Consider the following 20,570-nt stretch of genomic DNA (forward strand, 5'->3'; position numbering starts at 1 on the left):
ACATGAGGAGCCCCAAACTGTTCATAATACTCAAGGTGAGGGCTTGCCAGTGCCTTATAAAGCCTCAGCATCATATCCCTGCTCTTGTATTCTAGACCTCTTGAAATGAATGTTAACATGGCATTTGCCTTCCTCACCACCGACTCTACCTGCAAGTTAACCTTTAGGGTGTTCTGCACAAGGACTCACAAGTCCCTTTCCATCTCAGAGTTTTGGATTTTCTCCCCATTTAGAAAATAGTCTGCACATTATTTCTACTACTAAAGTGCATGACCATGCATTCTCCAGTATTGTATTTCATTTGCCACTTTCTTGCCCATTCTCCTAATCTGTCCAATTTCTTCTGCATCCTACCTGTTTCCTCAACACTACCTGCCCCTCCACTAATCTTCAAATCATCTGTAAACTTGGCAACAAAGCCACCTATTCCATCATCTAAATCATTGATATACAGCATAAAAAGAAGCGGTCCCAACACTGACCCCTGCGGAAAACCACTAGTCACTGGTAGCCAACTAAACAAGGATCCTTTTATTCCCACTCGCTGCTCCCTTGTCGTCGTCATTGTGGCTATCCCTCAAGGTCGAGGATGATGGTCTTCGTTCTGAAGAAGTGGCCCACAGAGCGAAGACGCCTGTGCGTGTATTTGTTTAATGCGTACTTGATGTTGCACTCCAAGAAGCACACGATACTTCACAAGTCAAACAACTGATTCCAATGGCATGGAAACCACGACGATTGGAGCTGATGGATTTGTTGCAGCCTTCATCCGCCTTCGCAGCCATTGAGTTCGAAGTAACTTCGTCCGCCTGTTCCACCATTGACGTCTTGGTTGAATTGTTCTTTGTCAGGGACCTCACCCTCGACCTTACCACTACGGGTGACCCTACCAGGATCATAGCTCCAGACAGCATTGCTCTCGGGATCACAGGACCATACAAGCTTCTCACCATGACAAGGTGACAATCCATGGAGAAGTCTCTGCCCCCTACCAATCAGCCAATGCTCTAACCATGCCAGTAATTTTCTTGTAATACTGTACCATGGACTCTTAACTTGGTAAGCAGCCTCATGTAAGCAGGGATGGACAGAGTGGATGTGGCAAAGTTGTTTCCCATGATGGAGGAGTCGAGTACGAGAGGGCATGACTTAAGGATTGAAGGGCGCCCATTCAGAACAGAAATGCGAAGAAATTTTTTTAGTCAGAGGGTTGTGAATCTATGAAATTTGTTGCCACGGGCAGCAGTGGAGGCCAAGTCATTGGGTGTATTTAAGGCAGAGATTGATAGGTATCTGAGTAGCCAGGGCATCAAAGGTTATGGTGAGAAGGCGGGGGAGTGGGACTAAATAGGAGAATGGATCAGCTCATGATAAAATGGCGGAGCAGACTGGATGGGCCGAATGGCCTACTTCTGCTCCTTTGTCTTATGGTCTTATGGTCTTATGTGTGGCACTTTGTCAAGGGCCTTCTGAAAGTCCAAATATACAACATCCACTACATCTCCTTTATCTATCCTGCATGTAATCTACTCAAAGAATTCCAACAGGTTCATCAGGCAAGATTTTCCCTCAAAAAAATCATGCTGACTTTATCCTGTCTTGTCCTGTGTCATCAAGTACCCAATAACCTCATCCTTGACAATTGACTCCAACGTCTTCCACACAACTGAGGTCAGGCTAACTGGTCTATAATTTTCTTTCTGCTTCCTTCCTCCTTTCTTAAAAAGTGGAGTAACGTTTGCAATTCTCCAGTCCTCTGGCACCAATCCAGAGTCCAATGATTCTTGAAAGATCATTTCTAATGTCTCCACAATCTCTACTGCCACCTCTTTCAGAACCCTAGGGTACAGGTCATCTGGTTTTTCAGCTTTTTGAGCACCTTCTCCCTTGCAATAGTAACTGTACTCACTTCTCTTCCCTCACGCTGTTCAACATCTGGTGCACAGCAAGTGTCTTCTACAGTGAAGACCTCGTTTAGGTCATCTGTCATCTCCTTGTCTCCCTTGTTATTTCTCCGGCCTCATTTTCTAGTGGTCCTATATCCACTCTCAACTCTCTTTTATTTTTTACATACTTGAAAAAGCTTTTACTATCCACTTTGATATTATTTGCTAGCTTGCTTTCATATATCATCTTTTCCCTCCCAATGATTCTTTTGGTTGCTCTCTGTAGGATTTTAAAAGCTTCCCAATCCTCTATCTTCCCACTAATTTTTGCTTTGTATGCCCTCTCTTTTGCTTTAACATTAGATTTGACTTCCCACGTCAGCCACGGTTGTACTATTTTTTTCCATTTGAGTATTTCTTCATTTTTGGAATACATCTATTCTGTACCTTCCTCAATTTTCCCAGAAATTCATGCCATTGCTGCTCTGCTATCATCCCTGCCAGCATCTCATTCCAACTTACTTTGGCCAACTCCTCCCTCATACCACTGTAATTTCCCTTACTCCACTGAAATACTGCAATGTCAGACTTCTCCCTATCAAATTTTAAGTTGAACTCAATCATATTGTGATCACTGTCTCCTAAGGGTTCTTTTACCTTAAGCTCCCTAATCACCTCCGGTTCATTACATAACACCGATCCAGTATAGCTGATCCCCTAGTAGGCTCAACGACAAACTGCTCTAAAACTCTATCCCTTAGGCATTCAACAAACTCACTCTCTTGAGATCCATTTCCAACCTGATTTTTCCAATTGATCTGCATGTTGAAATCTCCCATGACTATCACAACATTGCCCTTTTGACACGCCTTTTCTATTTTCTGTTGTAACCTGTGGTCCACATCTCAGCTATTGTTGGGAGGCCTGTATGTCACTGTCATCAGGGTCCTTGTACCCTCTTAACGCAACCCACGATCCTATGTCGCATCTTTCTACCAATTTGATGCTGTTCTTTACCAGAGGAGATGCCACCCCCTCTGCCTACCTTCCTATCTCTCTGATACAACGTGTAACCTTGGATATTCAGCTCCCAACTACATCCATCCTTCAGCCACAATTCAGTGATGGTCACAAAATTATACCTGACAATCTGTAATAATGCAACAAGATCATCCACCTTATTTTTTATACTCCGTGCATTGAGATATCACACTTTGAGTTCTGTATTTGCCACCCTTTTTGATTCTACATTCTGAATGTACTGATACTCACCCTGCTGGCTGCAGTTTTGTATGTCATCTGCCTGCCCTTCCTGACAGTCTGACTGCGCACTATCTTTACTTTTTTACCATTCGTCCTATCCTGAGTCCCCTCACTCTGGTTCCCACACCCCTGCCAAATTAGTTTAAACCCTCCCCAATAGCTCTAACAAACCAGCCCACAAGAATATTTGTCCCCCTCGGGTTCAGGTGCAACCTGTCACTTTTGTATAGGTCATACCTCCCCCAGTAGATATACCAATGATCCGGGAATCTGAAGACCCGTCCCCTGCACCAGCTTCTCAGCCACGCATTTATCTGCCAAATCATCCTGTTTCTGCCCTCACTGGTGCGTGGCACAGGCAGAAATCCAGAAACTACTAACTTGGAGGTCCTGCTTCTCAGTTTGAGACATAAGGTAATAGTGCAGCTCTCTAAAGCCCCAGTTCGACCACTCAGAATCAGAATCAGGTCTATTATCACCGGAATGTGACATGAAATTTGTTAACTTAGCGGCAGCAGTTCAACACAGTACATAATCTTGCAGAGAGAAAAAATAATAATAAATAACATTTTAAAAATAATAAACAAGTAAATCAATTACATACATTGAAAAGATTTTTTTAAATTGTGCAAAAACAGAAATACTGTATTAAAAAAAAGTGAGGTAGTGTCCAAAGATTCAATGTCCATTTAGGAATCGGATGGCAGGGGGGAAGAAGCTGTTCCTGAATCGCTGAGTGTGTGCCTTCAGGCTTCTGTACCTCCTACCTGATGGTAACAGTGAGAAAAGGGCATGCCCTGGGTGCTGGAGGTTGTTAATAATGGACACTGCCTTTCTGAGACACTGCTCCCTGAAGATGTCCTGGGCATTTTGTAGGCTAGTACCCAAAATGGAGCTGACTAGATTTTTCTTTCGGTCCTGTTCAGTAGCCCCTCCATACCAGACAATGATGCACCCTGTCAAAATTCTCTCCACGGGACAACTATAAAAGTTTTTGAGTGTATTTGTTGACATGCCAAATCTCTTCAAACCCCTAATAAAGTATAGCCACTGTCTTGCCTTCTTTATAACTACATCGATATGTTGGGACCAGGTTAGACTCCCAAGAACTTGAAGCTGCTCACTCTCTCCACTTCTGATTCCTCTGTGAGGATTGGTATATGTTCCTTTGTCTTACCCTTCCTGAAGTCCACAATCAGCTCTTTCGTCTTACTGACGTTGAATGTCAGGTTGTTTCTGTGGTACCACTCCACTAGTTGGCATATCTCACTCCTGTACCCCCTCTCTTCACCACCTGAGATTCTACCAACAATGGTTGTATCGTCAGCAAATTTATAGATGGTATTTGAACTATGCCTTGCCACACAGTCATGTGTACACAGAGAGTAGAGCAGTTAGCTAAATACACATCCCTGAGGTGCACCAGTGTTGATCGTCAGCAAGGAAGAGATATTATCACCAATCTGCACAGTTTGTGGTCTTCCGGTTAGAAAGTCGAGGATCCAATTGCAGAGGGAGGTACAGAGGCCCAGGTTCTGCAACTTCTCAATCAGGATTGTGGGAATGATGGTATTAAATGCTGAGCTGTGGTTGATGAACAGCATCCTGACATAGGCGTTTGTGTTGTCCAGGTGGTCTAAAGCCGCATGGAGAGCCATGGAGATTGCATCTGCCATTGACCTATTGTGGCGATAGGCAAATTGCAATGGGTCCAGATCTCCAGTAAACACTTAATTTAACCTGTCCAATCCCAGGCATACAGAGCCAGGTATTGAGGTCTAAAATACCACAACCCTCAGAATTACATGCCTCTCATTATCCTGGTCCATGGGATAAACACAAGCCATGCCTGATCAACCCTGGCTGGGTCACCTCGGGGATGCTGTCTAATGATTAAAGACCTGAAATACCTGGTGACCCAAGGTTGTATTACTGCTGATGTGTCCCAGTGCACACCCGGTTCTTTAAACCAAGTCACGTCGGACCACGATAATGAAAAACATGGGCCGGATTAAAGTGGCACCACTACACTACCCTCTCCACTATATCTCACTTATCTCACCACACTGAACTCCACACCTTACCTCTCCCAGCCCCAAATATACACCCGCCATTACTACCCTCAAACCTCATCCTAAGGTCCAAGGGGGCACACTCCCCCACTAACCCCAGGCACACCCCGATTAACCCTAGCCACGCCCTCACAAACCCGATGGCCTTTGTCAGGAGGGACAAGGTCCAATAAAGGCAAGTGCTGGACCTGATCAAAGTGGCAGGGTTGCGAGACACTGAATCTCGAGTGACCAGATCAAGAAGAACAAGAGGGCTGATTCACCCACTGCCTGCATGCTCTCAACCTCGTGGTATATTGTGTTCAGTTCTGGTCACCTCATTGTAGGAAGCAACGTGAAGCTTCAGAGAGGGTGCAGAAGGGATTTTCCAGGATGCTGCCTGGATTACAGAGCACGTCTTGTGAGGATAGGCTGAGTGAGCTAAGCTGTTTTCCCTTTAGAGTGAAGGAGGAGGAAAAGTGACTTGATAGAGGTGTGCAAGATGATAAGAGGCAAAGATCGAACGGTCAGCCAGAGATTTTTCTCTAAGGCAGAAAGAGCTATTATGAGGGGACATAATTTTCGAGATTGCAGGAAAGTATGGGGGATGTCAGAGGTAAGTTTTTTACACAGAGTAGTGGGCTCGTGGCAGGTGTGCTGGTAGAGGCAGCTGCATTAGGCGCATTTAAGAAAACCGTAGATAGGCACATGGATGATAGAAAAATGGAGAGTTATAGATGAGGGAAGTGTTAAATGGGCCACTACAGTAGTGTAGAGGCTAGTGCTACACTATTACAGCTCAGGGTCTTGGAGTTCAGAGCTCAATTCTGGCGTCCTCTGCAAGTAAGTTTGTACATTCCCTCCTGTGTGCGCATGTGTTTCCTCCGGGTGCTCTGGTTTCCTCCCACAGTCCAAAGACATACCGGTTAGTGGGTTAATTGTAAATCGCTCTGTGATTATGCTATGGTTAAATTGTAGGGTTGCTGGGTGGTGCAGATTGAAGGCCTGGAAGGGCCTTTTCTGCGCTGTATCTCTAAATAAAATAAATAAGTAAATTGATCTTAGTAGGTTAAAACATCGGCAAAACATCGTGGGCAGTTATGGTCTGCATACTGTTTTATATTCTATGTTCTATCCAATGTTAAGTCTGTTTCACTGTCCACAGATATTATTTCCAGCAGTACTAGTGTTCTATTTCAGATTTCCAACATTTGCATTTATTTTAGATTTAGTAAACAAGCTTTGGGACTGTTCACAACCCAGTACCACATCCCCACGAAATAATTTCACAGCTCGTGGTCTCCTGCTGAGAGCGTCCTCTTCCCCATTATCAACATGTTGTAATCAAGTCTTCTCTTTCTCAAGAGCTCAAAATTACTGAAATCCACGGCTCCCAGAATGTAACACCCCGAATATATAAATTTCTCAAAAATAGTTCAGCTGGGGCTCCTGGGCTAGGTTTAGAGGGAATGAGTGGGGATCTCATTGAAACCTATGAAAATGGAAAGGCCTGGATAGAATAGATGTGGAGAGGGGGAGTGGGTTTATTACCAGACTCAGAACGGAGGGATATCCATTTAGAACAGAGATGAGGAGGAATTTCTTTAGCCTGAGGGTGGTGAATCTGTGGAATTGATTGCTGCAAACGGCTGTGGAGGCCGAGTTATTGGGTTGATAGGTTCTTGATTAGTCAGGGTGTCAAAGGTTACAGGGAGAAGGCAGAAGAATGGTGTTGAGAGGGTTAATAAATCATCCCTGATGGAATGGCAGAGCAGCCTCAATGGGCTGAATGGTTTAATTCTGCTCCTATTGTCTGATGGTGTTATGGTGTCCCAGCTGCTTGCCTCCTGCAGATGTCAGAGGTGGACTCTCCACAGATGACTGCACAATGCTCAGATTCAGATTCGAATTCCAATTTACTTCTGTTCAATGAAACATCTGCATTAGCAACCAACACATCCAATGATGTGCAGGGGACAGCCCGCAAATGTTTCAACACAATCCAGCACCAATGTAGCAAATCCACAATGCTCGGCAGAGCATATCCACAGAACACAGGAACAGCAAACCAATGCCTGTCCCTCCCTTCCATCCACTCACACAGAGGGTCCTCCAATAGGATCAGCTGTCTTCTTTGTCCTCCAATAGGGTCAGCTGTCTCCTTTGTCCTCCAATAGGATCAGCTGTCTCCTTTGTCCTCCAATAGGATTGGCTGTCTCCTTTGTCCTCCAATAGGATTGGCTGTCTCCTTTGTCCTCCAATAGGATCAGCTGTCTCCTTTGTCCTCCAATAGGATTGGCTGTCTCCTTTGTCCTCCAATAGGATCGGCTGTCTCCTTTGTCCTCCAATAGGATAGGCTGTCTTCTTTGTCCTCCAATAGGATAGGCTGTCTTCTTTGTCCTCCAATAGGATAGGCTGTCTTCTTTGTCCTCCAATAGGATCGGCTGTCTCCTTTGTCCTCCAGCCTCCACTGGACTCATGGATTTGCAGATACTGATCACAGGTTTGTAGCTCCGGCCACTGGGCCTTCATGGCAGGATTCAGATTGATCTTTGGCCTCACTGCAGAAATCTCCGTGTTACATAATGTAATAACCTCCTTAATATTGTCATAGGCAATTGGGGGGGGGCGCGATGTGAGTAGCGGGGATAAGCTCCCAATGATATGTGTCTTGAATAGCCTCTGATAAGCTTCTGACCTTCACCTGTGGCTTAGCTACCGAGCCCGGCGGAACCATTTCTACTGACAGGAGAAGGGGCAAAGGCTGTTTACTGGCACCATAAAACCAGCTGCTTCAGGCAGACAGGGCTCATCATCCACGGTTGGCAACCCATGGTGGAGAAGGAAAACTCTGACCTCAAACCTCCACTACCTTGTGGCTATACCCACTTATGGGGAAGGCTTTGGGAGTAAACCCAGCGGAAAATTCAGGAGCTGCAGTCCCTGAGGCAATCCTTTGTTGAGTTCAATGCTGACTGGCACCTCCGTCGATGCCACTGGTGCCAAAGTGTATCAGTTCCTCGGCCGTTCCTTTGCATTCATCAGTTGCATGGAGAGGAGGAGTCTGCTGCCTGGGCAAGAACCTTCTCTCCATATCGTACTGCCCTGGCTGGAGTATCACGGCAAGGATGAAGCATCCATGGTCAATCTCTCCCGACTACTATATGAGTCCATGAGCCTCCATCTGGGGGTTTCTGCTATCTAAAAGCCCTCAGAGAGATACAGGAGCCAGAGTATTAAAACATAATCATTATTGTTGTGAATATGGCGGCATACTTTCCCACAATGATAACCACCTACATGGTGGACATATGGCGTGAAATCCGTTGCTTTGCAGCAGTGCAGAGAAATTCATAAAAATTACTATAAGCAACAACACAAGTACAGTACTATAAAACAGGGTGACTCTCTCTCAGTACCACCTTTTTTTAACAAGTCTATAGACGTTTATTTAAATCACAAACACACAAGATACAGACATTCAGTATTTACAAAACAGTAAGTACACTCAGATTAAAATATAGTAACCAGCGTCTATAAAACAGTCAATTTCCCTGGGGGGTGGGGGGACCACCACTCCTGGAAATCCCCCAATGTACTCATTGTGAACGTGTGCCCCCTCTCCAAGGACAGTCAGGCATGAATGTATCCTCTGAAAAGGGGCAGGCAGTGGCCCTGGCAACATCCTCCAATTTCCGCCACCTAAACCCGTCAACGGCCATCTTGGCCAGGCCCACCAGGAGATCCTCCTCACGACCTGCCCCTTCCAAACCGGGTGCCCCGCTGATGAGGAGCACGGGACTGAAGTGCAGCCAGAACCTCAGCAGCAGACCCTCAAGAAACTCGAAGAGTGGCTGCCATCTCTCACATTCCGCATGCACGTGGAACATTGACTCCCCCCGGCCACCGATTGGGCAGCTGGGCAGGGAGTAAGTGAACCTGCTCAAAACCCTGTCATACGGTACTGCTGAATCAAACCCTCCCACCCCAGGTCCCCAGTGTACAGGGGAAGCACCCCTGCATAAAGAGACTTCCACTGGGGATCTCCCCTGCTGCCAGATGCTATCACGGACCGTCAAGGTGAGTCCGGTTGGCAGGACCACCCTCCTTCAGTGTGACCCTCCCTCAGTACCACCCCTCCCACAGTAACAAACCTCCCACAGTACCGCCCCTCCCTCAGTACCACCCCTCCCACAGTAACAAACCTCCCACAGTACCACCCCTCCCACAGTGTGACTCTCCCTCAGTACCACCCCCCCATAGTCTCACTCTCCCTCAGTACCACCCCTCCCACAGTGTGACCCTCCCTACCACCCCTCCCAGTATGACCCTCCCTCAGTACCACTTCTCCCACAGTAATGAACCTCCCACAGTACTGCCCCTCCCTCAGTACCACCCCTCCCACAGTATCAAACCTCTCACAGTACCACCCCTCCCACAGTGTGACCCTCCCTACCACCCCTCCCAGTGTGACCCTCCCTCAGTACCACCTCTCCCAGTGTGACCCTCCCTCAGTACCACCCCTCCCACAGTAACGAACCTCCCACAGTACCACCCCTCCCACAGTGTGACTCTCCCTCAGTACCACCCCCCCACAGTCTGACTCTCCCTCAGTACCACCCCTCCCACAGTGTGACGCTCCCTCAGTACCACCCCTCCCACAGTGTGACCCTCCCTACCACCCCTCCTAGCGTGACTCTCCCTCAGTACCACCCCTCCCACAGTGTGACTCTCCCTCAGTACCACCACCCCACATTCTGACTCTCCCTCAGTACCACCCCTCCCACAGTGAGACCCTCCCTCGGTACCACCCCTCCCACAATAACCAACGTCCCACAGTGTGATCCTCCCTCAGTACCACCACCCCGCAGTCTGATTCTCCCTCAGTACCACCCCTCCCACAGTGTGACTCTCCCTCAGTACCACCCCTCCCACAGTGAGACCCTCCCTCAGTACGTCCCCTCCCACAGTGTGACCCTGTCTCATTCCTCTCAAGAATCACCCTGGTGAAGCCAGATGGATGGGAAAGCTCAAGGGCTGAAGAAAAGGGAATCAGATAGGAAAGGAAAGTGGACCATGGGAGAAAGGGAAGGAGGAAGGGAACTAGAGGGAGGTGATAGGTCGGTGAGAAGAGGTGAAATATCAGAGTAATGAGTAGAGGAAGGAGGAAGACTTTTTTACTGAAAGGTATCAATATTCATGCCATCAGGTTGGAGGCCACCCAGAAGTAATATAAGAGTTGCTCCTCTGTAGCCTCGTCTTGTTGGATGGGAATTGGATTCAAAATGAAAAGTTTGGCCACTGGGAAGTTCCATTTGTGGCGGGTAGAGCAGCAGTGTGTGAAGAAACAATTTCCCAATTTACATTCTTCGTCATTTTGTTTCAGTCAGAAGCCAGTGGAAGGAACTGCGTAGAGGCTCTCGTTTGCAGGAGCCAGGCCTCTCTCACCCTGCTGCACGCGTTGCTGCGTTATCTCTACAGTTGGTGTTGGGTAAAGGTCGCCTGTGAAGTCGGCACTGTGGTGTGGGAGTGAGCGGAAGGAGAGGAGCTGCCTGAGCTGCGGACCGGCAGCTCGCAGGCTCAGTGCAGTGTCGTGGAAAGTGTGGGCCATGTGAAACTGGAACCGGTTGTGAGTCACAGGAAGGCTGACACTCTCAGCTGTGGTTTTCTTCGATCCCCTGCTCTCGAGCACAGACGCTTTCCACTGAAACATCTGCCTCTAGTCGTCAGCCAGCTCTTCCCCTCACATCAGCAGTTCAGTCCGTCTGACTGTGGAGAACAGGCTGACTGACTGTGGATAATGGGGTGTCTGACTGTGGATAACGGGGTGTCTGACTGTGGATCACGGGGTGTCTGATTGTGGATAACGGGGTGTCTGATTGTGGATCACGGGGTGTCTGACTGTGGATCACGGGGTGTCTGATTGTGGATAACGGGGTATCTGACTGTGGAGAACGGGGTATCTGACTGTGGAGAACAGGGTGACTGATTGTGGATCACGGGGTGTCTGACTGTGGATCACGGGGTGTCTGACTGTGGAGAACAGGGTGACTGATTGTGGATAACGGGGTGTCTGACTATGGATAACGGGGTATCTGACTGTGGATCACGGGGTGTCTCACTGTGGATAACGGGGTGTCTGACTGTGGAGAACAGGGTGACTGATTGTGGATAACGGGGTGTCTGACTATGGATAACGGGGTATCTGACTGTGGATCACGGGGTGTCTCACTGTGGATGACGGGGTATCTGACTGTGGATAACGGGGTATCTGACTGTGGATAATGGGGTATCTGACTGTGGATAACAAGGTATCTGACTGTGGATCACGGGGTGTCTGAGTGTGGATCACGGGGTGTCTGACTGTGGATCACGGGGTGTCTGACTGTGGATCACAGTGTGTCTGACTGTGGATAACGGGGTATCTGACTGTGGATCACAGGGCATCTGAAAGTGGATCACAAGGCGTCTGACAGTGATCACAGGGTGTCTGACTGTGGATCACGAGGTGTCTGTGGGCCATGGGTGTCCAACTGTGGGTAATGGGGTGGCTGACTGTTGTTCATAAGGAGTCCAACTGTGGGTTACAGGTTGTCTGACTGTGGATCACAGGGTGTCTGTGCGTGACAGGGTGTCTGACTATGGATAACGGGGTATCTGACTGTGGATCACGGAGTGTCTCACTGTGGATCACGGGGTATCTGACTGTGGATAACGGGGTATCTGACTGTGGATAATGGGGTGTGTGACTGTGGATAATGGGGTATCTGACTGTGGATAACGGGGTGTCTGACTGTGGATCACGGGGTGTCTGATTGTGGATAATGGGGTATCTGACTGTGGATAACGGGGTGTCTGATTGTGGATCACGGGGTGTCTGACTGTGGATCACGGGGTGTCTGATTGTGGAGAACGGGGTATCTGACTGTGGAGAACGGGGTGACTGATTGTGGATCACGGGGTGTCTGACTGTGGATCACGGGGTGTCTGATTGTGGATAACGGGGTGTCTGACTGTGGAGAACAGGGTGACTGATTGTGGATAACGGGGTGTCTGACTATGGATAACGGGGTATCTGACTGTGGATCACGGGGTGTCTCACTGTGGATAACGGGGTGTCTGACTGTGGAGAACAGGGTGACTGATTGTGGATAACGGGGTGTCTGACTATGGATAACAGGGTATCTGACTGTGGATCACGGGGTGTCTCACTGTGGATCACGGGGTATCTGACTGTGGATAACGGGGTATCTGACTGTGGATAATGGGGTGTCTGACTGTGGATAATGGGGTATCTGACTGTGGATAACGAGGTATCTGACTGTGGATCACGGGGTGTCTGAGTGTGGATCACGGGGTGTCTGACTGTGGATCACGGGGTGTCTGACTGTGGATCACGGGGTGTCTGACTGTGGATCACAGTGTGTCTGACTGTGGATAACGGGGTATCTGACTGTAGATCACAGGGCATCTGAAAGTGGATCACAAGGCGTCTGACAGTGATCACAGGGTGTCTGACTGTGGATCACGAGGTGTCTGTGGGCCATGGGTGTCCAACTGTGGGTAATGGGGTGGCTGACTGTTGTTCATAAGGAGTCCAACTGTGGGTTACAGGTTGTCTGACTGTGGATCACAGGGTGTCTGTGCGTGACAGGGTGTCTGACTATGGATAACGGGGTATCTGACTGTGGATCACGGAGTGTCTCACTGTGGATCACGGGGTATCTGACTGTGGATAACGGGGTATCTGACTGTGGATAATGGGGTGTGTGACTGTGGATAATGGGGTATCTGACTGTGGAGAACGGGGTATCTGACTGTGGAGAACAGGGTGACTGATTGTGGATCACGGGGTGTCTAACTGTGGATCACGGGGTGTCTGATTGTGGATCACGGGGTGTCTGACTGTGGATCATGGGGCGTCTCACTGTGGATCACGGGGTGTCTCACTGTGGATCACGGGGTATCTGACTGTGGATAATGGGGTGTCAAATTGTGGATAACGGGGTGTCTGACTGTGGATAACGGCGTATCTGACTGTGGATAACGAGGTATCTGACTGTGGATCACGGGGTGTCTGAGTGTGGATCACGGGGTGTCTGACTGTGGATCACGGGGTGTCTGACTGTGGATCACGGTGTGTCTGACTGTGGATAACGGGGTATCTGACTGTGGATCACAGGGCATCTGAAAGTGGATCACAGGGCCTCTGACAGTGATCACAGGGTGTCTGACTGTGGATCACGAGGTGTCTGTGGGCCATGGGTGTCCAACTGTGGGTAATGGGGTGGCTGACTGTTGTTCATAAGGAGTCCAACTGTGGGTTACAGGTTGTCTGACTGTGGATCACAGGGTGTCTGTGCGTGACAGGGTGTCTGACTGTGGATAATGGGATATCTGACTTTGGCTCACAATGTGTCTGACTGTGGGTCCAAGTTGTCCGACTGTACATCACAGGGTGCAGGACAGTGGGTCATGGGATGTCTAACTGTAGAGCACAGGGTGTCCGACTGAGTCATCAGGTATCTGTCTGTGGTCATGGGGTCTGATTGCTGTACATGGGGTGTCTGACTGGGGGTCCCATGCTGTCCGACTGGATCACGGGGTGTTTGACTGTGGGTCACAGAGTGTCTGACTGTTGGTTGTGGAGTCTCTGACTGTGAGTCATGGAGTGTGTTGGTTGTGGAGTCTCTAACTATGGGTCACATGCTGTCTGACTGTGGGTCACAGAGTTTCTGACTGTTGATTGTGGAGTCTGACTGTGGGTCACGGAGCGTCTGACTGTTGGTCGTGGAGTCTCTGATTGTGCGTCACATGCTGTCCGATTGTGGATCACAGAGTTTCTGACTGTTGGTTGTGGAGTCTCTGACTGTGGGTCACGGAGTTTCTGACTGTTGGTTGTGGAGTCTCTGACTGTGGGTCATGGGCTGTCTGACTGTGGGTCACGGAGTGTCTGATTGTTGGTTGTGGAGTCTCTGACTGTGGGTCACGGAGTTTCTGACTGTTGGTTCTGGATGTCTGACTGTGGGTCACGTGCTGTCTGACTATGGATCACAGAGTGTCTGACTTACACCCTTGATCCATTGTCATACACCCTGTGGCCCACAGTCATACACCCTGTGACCCGCTGTCAGATACCTCCGATCCATAGTCTTACACCCATGACACACAGTCAGATACCTCCTGATACATTGTCATACACTCTGTGACCCACAGATATACTTTGACCCACAGTCAGACACCCCCTGGTCCATAGTCATACACCCTGTGACCCACAGTCAGATACACTGTGACCCACAGTCAGAGACCTGTGATTCATAGTCAGACACTTTGTTACCTACAGTGAGACACCTATGACCCATAGGATGACATCCTATGACCTACAGACAGACACCTTGTGACCTACAATCAGGCACCCTGTCATCTACAGTCAGGCACCCCAGGACCTACTGTCATACACCCCGCGATACACAGTCAGACACCCTGGACCCTGTGAGCCATTATTGATAAGCAGGCACCCTGTCATGCACCTTGTGATCCACAGTCAGAAACCTGTCAGACTCCTCATGAACAACAGTCAAACACTCCATTACGCATGGTTCCCACAATCAGACTGCGTGTGACCCAGCGTCGGACACGATATGATCCACAGTCCAACATTCTATGACCCAGTGTCGAACACCCATTGAACCACAGACACCCCATGACCCTGTCAGACACATCATGATCCACAGTCAGATACACATGACCTACAGTCAGATTCTGTGAACAACAGTCAGACACTACGTGCCCCACGTTCAGACATGCAGTGACTCGCATTCAGTCAGCCTGTGACCCAGAGTCAGAAAGCATGAAACCCACTTGAAGACACCCTGAGATCCACAGTTGGACTTCTCATGAACAACAGTCAGACACAGTGTGATCCACAGTCAGACTCCCCATGATTCACAATTAGTTATAGGATAACCCTTTCATTCCTGGAATCATCCTTATGAACCTCCTCTGTACTCTCTCCAATGCCAGCATATCTTTTCTAAGATGAGGGGCCCAAAACTTTCATAATTCTCAAACTGAGGCCTCCCAGTGCCTTATAAAGCCTCAGCATCACATTTTCGCTCTTGTATTGTAGACCTCTTGATGCGAATGCTAACATGGAATTTGAATCCTCACCACCAACTCAAGCTGCAAGTCCCTCTGCATCTCAGATTCCTGGATTTTCTCCCCATTTAGAAAATAGTTGGCACATTTATTTCTACTACCAAAGTACATAACCATGCATTTTCCAATATTGTATTTCATTTGCCACTTTCTTATTTCACTAGCCCAGGAAATTATAGACCAGTGAGTCTTATTTCAGCGGTTGGTAAGCTGATGGAGAAGATCCTGAGAGGCGGGATTTATGAACATTTGGTGAGGCATAATATGATTAGGGATAGTCAGCATGGCTTTGTCAAAGGAAGGTCGTGCCCTGCAAGCCCGATTGAATTTTATGAGAATGTGACTAAACACTTTGCTGAAGGTAGAGCAGTAGATGTAGTGTATATGGATTTCAGTGGCCCATCGAGTCTTCTCTGTCATTCAATCATTGCTGATTCAATTCTTCCACTCATCTCAACTCCCCAGCCTTCTCCCCATACCCTTTGATGCCCTGGCTAATCAAGAAGTTATCTATCTCTGTCTTAAATGCACCCAATGACTTGGCCGCCACAACCGATCATAGCAACAAATTTCACAGATTTACCACTCTCTGACTGAAGTAATTTCTCCGCAACTTTGTTCTAAATGGACGTCCTTCAATCCTGAAGTCGTGTCCTCTTGACCTGGACTCCCCTACCATGGGAAGTAACCTTGCCATATCTAATCTGTTCAGGCCTTTGAACATTCTGAATGTTTCTATGAGATCCCCCCGCATTCTCCTGAAATCCAGGGAATACAGCCTGAGAGCTGCCAGGCGTTCCTCATACGGTAACCCTTTCATTCCTGGAATCATTCCTGTGAATCTTCTCTGAACCCTCTCCAATGTCAATATATCCCTTCTAAAATAAGGAGCCCAAAACTGCACCCAATATTCCAAGTGTGGTCTCATAAGTGCCTTATAGAGCCTCAACATCACATCCCTGCTCTTATATACTATACCTCTAGAAATGAATGCCAACATTGCATTCACCTTCTTCACCACCAACTCAACCTGGAGGTTAACCTTTAGGGTATCCTGCACAAGGACTCGCAAGTCCCTTTGCATCTCTGCATTTTGAATTCTTTCCCCATCTAAATAATAGTCTGCCTGTTTATTTCTTCCACCAAAGTGCATGACCATACACTTTCCAACATTGCATTTCATTTGCCACTTCTTTGCCCATTCCCCTAAACTATCTAAGTCTCTCTGTTTCCTCAACATTACCCGCTCCTCCACTGATCTTTGTATCATCGGCAAATTTAGCCACAAATCCATTAATCCCATTGTCCAAATCATTGACATACCTCATAAAAAGCAGCAGCCCCAACACCGACCCCTGTGGAACTCCACTGGTAACCGGCAGCCAGCCGGAATAGGATCCCTTTATTCCCACTCTCTGTTTTCTGCTGACCAGCCAATGCTCCACCCATGCTAGTAACTTCCCTGTGATTCCATGGGCTCTTATCTTGCTAAGCAGCCTCATGTGCGGCACCTTGTCAAAGGCCTGAAAATCCAAGTACACCACACCTACTGCATCTCCTTTGTCTACTCTGCTTGTAATTTCCTCAAAGAATTGCAATTGATTTGTCAGGCAGGATTTTCCTTTCAGGAAACCATGCTGGCTTTGGCCTATTTTGTCATGTGCCTCCAGGTAGTCCGTAATCTCATTCCTAACAATCAATTCCAACAACTTCTCAACCACTGATGTCAGGCTAATAGGTCTATAGTTTCCTTTCTATATAAAAATATAAGGGCCTAATTTGTCTAAGTCCTTCTGCATCCTACCTGTTTCCTCAACACTACCTGCCACTCCACTAATCTTCATATCACCTGCAAACTTGGCAACAAAGCCAACTATTCCATCATCTAATTCATTTATATGCAGCATAAAAAGAAGTGGTCCCAACACCGACCCCTGCAGAACACCACTAGTCACTGGCAGTCAACCAGAAAAGGACCGCGGGTGATATGCCACGACCTGATGTAGACTAATTCTGAGGTCTGATATGAATTGAGGACCGTGGTCAGTGGAAATATCAGCTGGGGTACCAAACTAAGCAACCCAGGTGGAGATGAACGCCCGAGCCACATCTGCGGCCATCATCGATGCTAGAGGGACAACCTCTGGCTACCTGTGGTAAAGTCCACCATGGTAGGAAGGTGCGTGAAACCGCACGAGGGGGAAGGGTACCAACAATGTCCACATGGACATGGACAAACCATCGCTCAGGGATCTCAAAAGTGGCCAGTGGCGCCTGAACATGACGGTTAATTTTTGCCTGCTGGCTCTCCACACAGGCTGCAGTCCACTGGCGCAAGTCCTTTCTGAGGATATGGCAGACAAACTTTAGTGCAACCATTTTCTGTGAGGCCTTTCAGCCCGGTGCAAGAGACCTTGTATGGCGTCAAAAACAGTCCGTCTCCAGTTTGCAGGCACGATGGGATCAGGGTGACTGGTTGAGACATCGCCCAGGAAAGAACTCCCAGCTTCCTCGAACTTAATTTCAGGCAGTCTGTGGTAAACCATATATATATATGTTGTCACTGGGTTACCTGTCTGGACACGCCCCTCTGCTGACTGCTCCTGTGGCTCCTCCCACAGTCCCCTGAATAAAGGCGATTGCGCCATTGCTCCTCCTCTCAGTCCAGGGGCAGATACTCAGCACGATGGAGGTCACATTTTACTGCCTAATAAAAGCCTTTCAGCATTTACTCTACTTCCAGTCTTTTGGAGTTATTGATGGTGCTTCACAGTCACAGGCCCGGCTGCAGTTCAGTAAGCCTGGACCGCTGGGACAGTAACTTGTTCGGCTGCCATGCCGGCATAGTCAACTCCCATGTGTACGGCCTCAACGGCTGGCCGTGAGGAGCAATCGGCCACGGCATTATTTTTCCCTTTGATAGTCATAGTCATAGTCATACTTTATTGATCCCATGGGAAATTGGTTTTCATTACAGTTGCACCATAAATAATAAATAGTAATAAAACCATAAATAGTTAAATAGTAATATGTAAATTATGCCAGGAAATAAGTCCAGGACCAGCCTATCGGCTCAGGGTGTCTGACCCTCCAAGGAAGGAATTGTAAAGTTTGATGGCCACAGGCAGCAATGACTTCATATGATGCTCAGTGCTGCATCTCGGTGGAATGAGTATCTGGCTGAATGTACTCCTGTGCCCAACCAGTACATTATGTAGTGGATGGGAGACATTGTCTAAGATGGCATGCAACTTGGACAGCATCCTCTTTTCAAACACCACCGTCAGAGAGTCCAGTTCCATCCCCACAACATCACTGGCCTTACGAATGAGTTTGTTGATTCTGTTGGTGTCTGCTACCCTCAGCCTGCTGCCCCAGCACACAACAGCAAACATGATAGCACTGGCCACCACAGACTCATAGAACATCCTCAGCAACGTCCGGCAGATGTTAAAGGACCTCAGTCTCCTCAGGAAATAGAGACGGCTCTGACCCTTCTTGTAGACAGCCTCAGTGTTCTTTGACCAGTCCAGTTTATTGTCAATTCATATCTCCAGGTATTTGTAATCCTCCACCACGTCCACACTGACCCCCTGGATGGATACAGGGGTCACCGGTACCTTAGCTCTCTTCAGGTCTACCACCAGCTCCTTAGTCTTTTTCACATTAAGCTGCAGATAATTCTGCTCACACCATGTGACAAAGTTTCCTACCGTAGCCTTGTACTCAGCCTCATCTCCTTTGCTGATGCATCCAACTATGGCAGAGTCATCAGAAAATTTCTGAAGATGACAAGACTCTGTGCAATAGTTGAAGTCCGAGGTGTAAATGGTGAAGAGAAAGGCAGACAAGACAGTCCCCTGTGGAGCCCCAGTGCTGCTGATCACTCTGTCGGACACACAGTGTTGCAAGCACACGTACTGTGGTCTGCCAGTCAAGTAATCAAGAATCCATGATACCAGGGAAGCATCCACCTGCATCGCTGTCAGCTTCTCCCCCAGCAGAGCAGGGCGGATGGTGTTGAACGCACTGGATAAGTCAAAAAGCATGACCCTCACCGTGCTCGCTGGCTTGTCCAGGTGGGCGTAGGCACGGTTCAGCAGGTAGACGATGGCATCCTCAACTCCTAGTCGGGGTGTTGTATATCCGTTATGAACCCAGATATGAAGGCCAGGGTTTGTGGTCAATGAACGCTGGGAAATGGCGACCCTCTAGAAGAAGTTCAGGGTCAGATGTGCTGTACTTCCTTTCAGAGGGACGGAGCTGCCGGCTGAGGAAGGCGAGTGGCTCCCACACGCCTCCGAGAACTGCTCGTGGACTGCACCCACGGCATAGTTTGAGGCGTCGGCAGTAGGAGTGACGGGTGCGTCGGGGAGTAGGGTTGCGTTAGAAAGAGCTCGTTTGGTACCCTCTAGCACCTGATTAGGGATATTGCCTTTAAACACATTATACAACAGGAGCAGAATTTCAGTAGCTCGCGGAATTAACCGTGATAAAAATTCACTATGCCTGAAAACTAGTTTTTTAGCAGTGCGGGACGATGGGAAATCCATAATAGCGGCTGCTTTTGATGGGAAGGATTTTGCACCTACTGCGGAGATGCGATGGTTGAGAAAGTCAATTGCTGAAATCCCAGACTGGCATTTAGGGTTAATAATCAACCCGTGTCGGCTGAAGCGCTGGAAAATTGTGCGGAGCCGAGTTACGTGTTTCGATTTCGACGCACTGGTAACAAGCATGTCATGCAGGTAAACAAAATGAAAATCTATGCTGCATTTTTCACTCCCCAAACGGCAGGCGCAGATATTCAAACGGCCAAACAGCTGCTTTGGGAATGTCCTCTGAGCACACAGGCACCTGATGATGACAGCTAACTAGTTAATTTTGGAAAAAAATAACTTTCCAGCTAAACGTGCCGAGAAGTCTTGAATGTGTGGGAGCGGGTAACGATCAGGGCTGGTGGCCTTGTTAAATCGTTGGTAATCCCCGCATGGGCGTCAACTACCATCGGGCAGGGATCAAGTGGAGAGGCGAAGCTCAGGGGTCATTTCGACCAGCGTACAATGCCAAGTCTTTCCATGTTGACAAACTCAGCCTTCGCGGTTTGCCTGGGTTTTTTTGGGTCCAGATACGCGCGAGGGCATGGACTGCCGGGCCAGTTGTAGAAATATGGTCCTCGGCCCGATGTTTTGTGACTGTAGTGGAGAACGTG

This window comes from Mobula hypostoma, chromosome 4 (assembly GCF_963921235.1).
Source record: "Mobula hypostoma chromosome 4, sMobHyp1.1, whole genome shotgun sequence".
Classification (NCBI taxonomy): Eukaryota; Metazoa; Chordata; class Chondrichthyes; order Myliobatiformes; family Myliobatidae; genus Mobula; species Mobula hypostoma.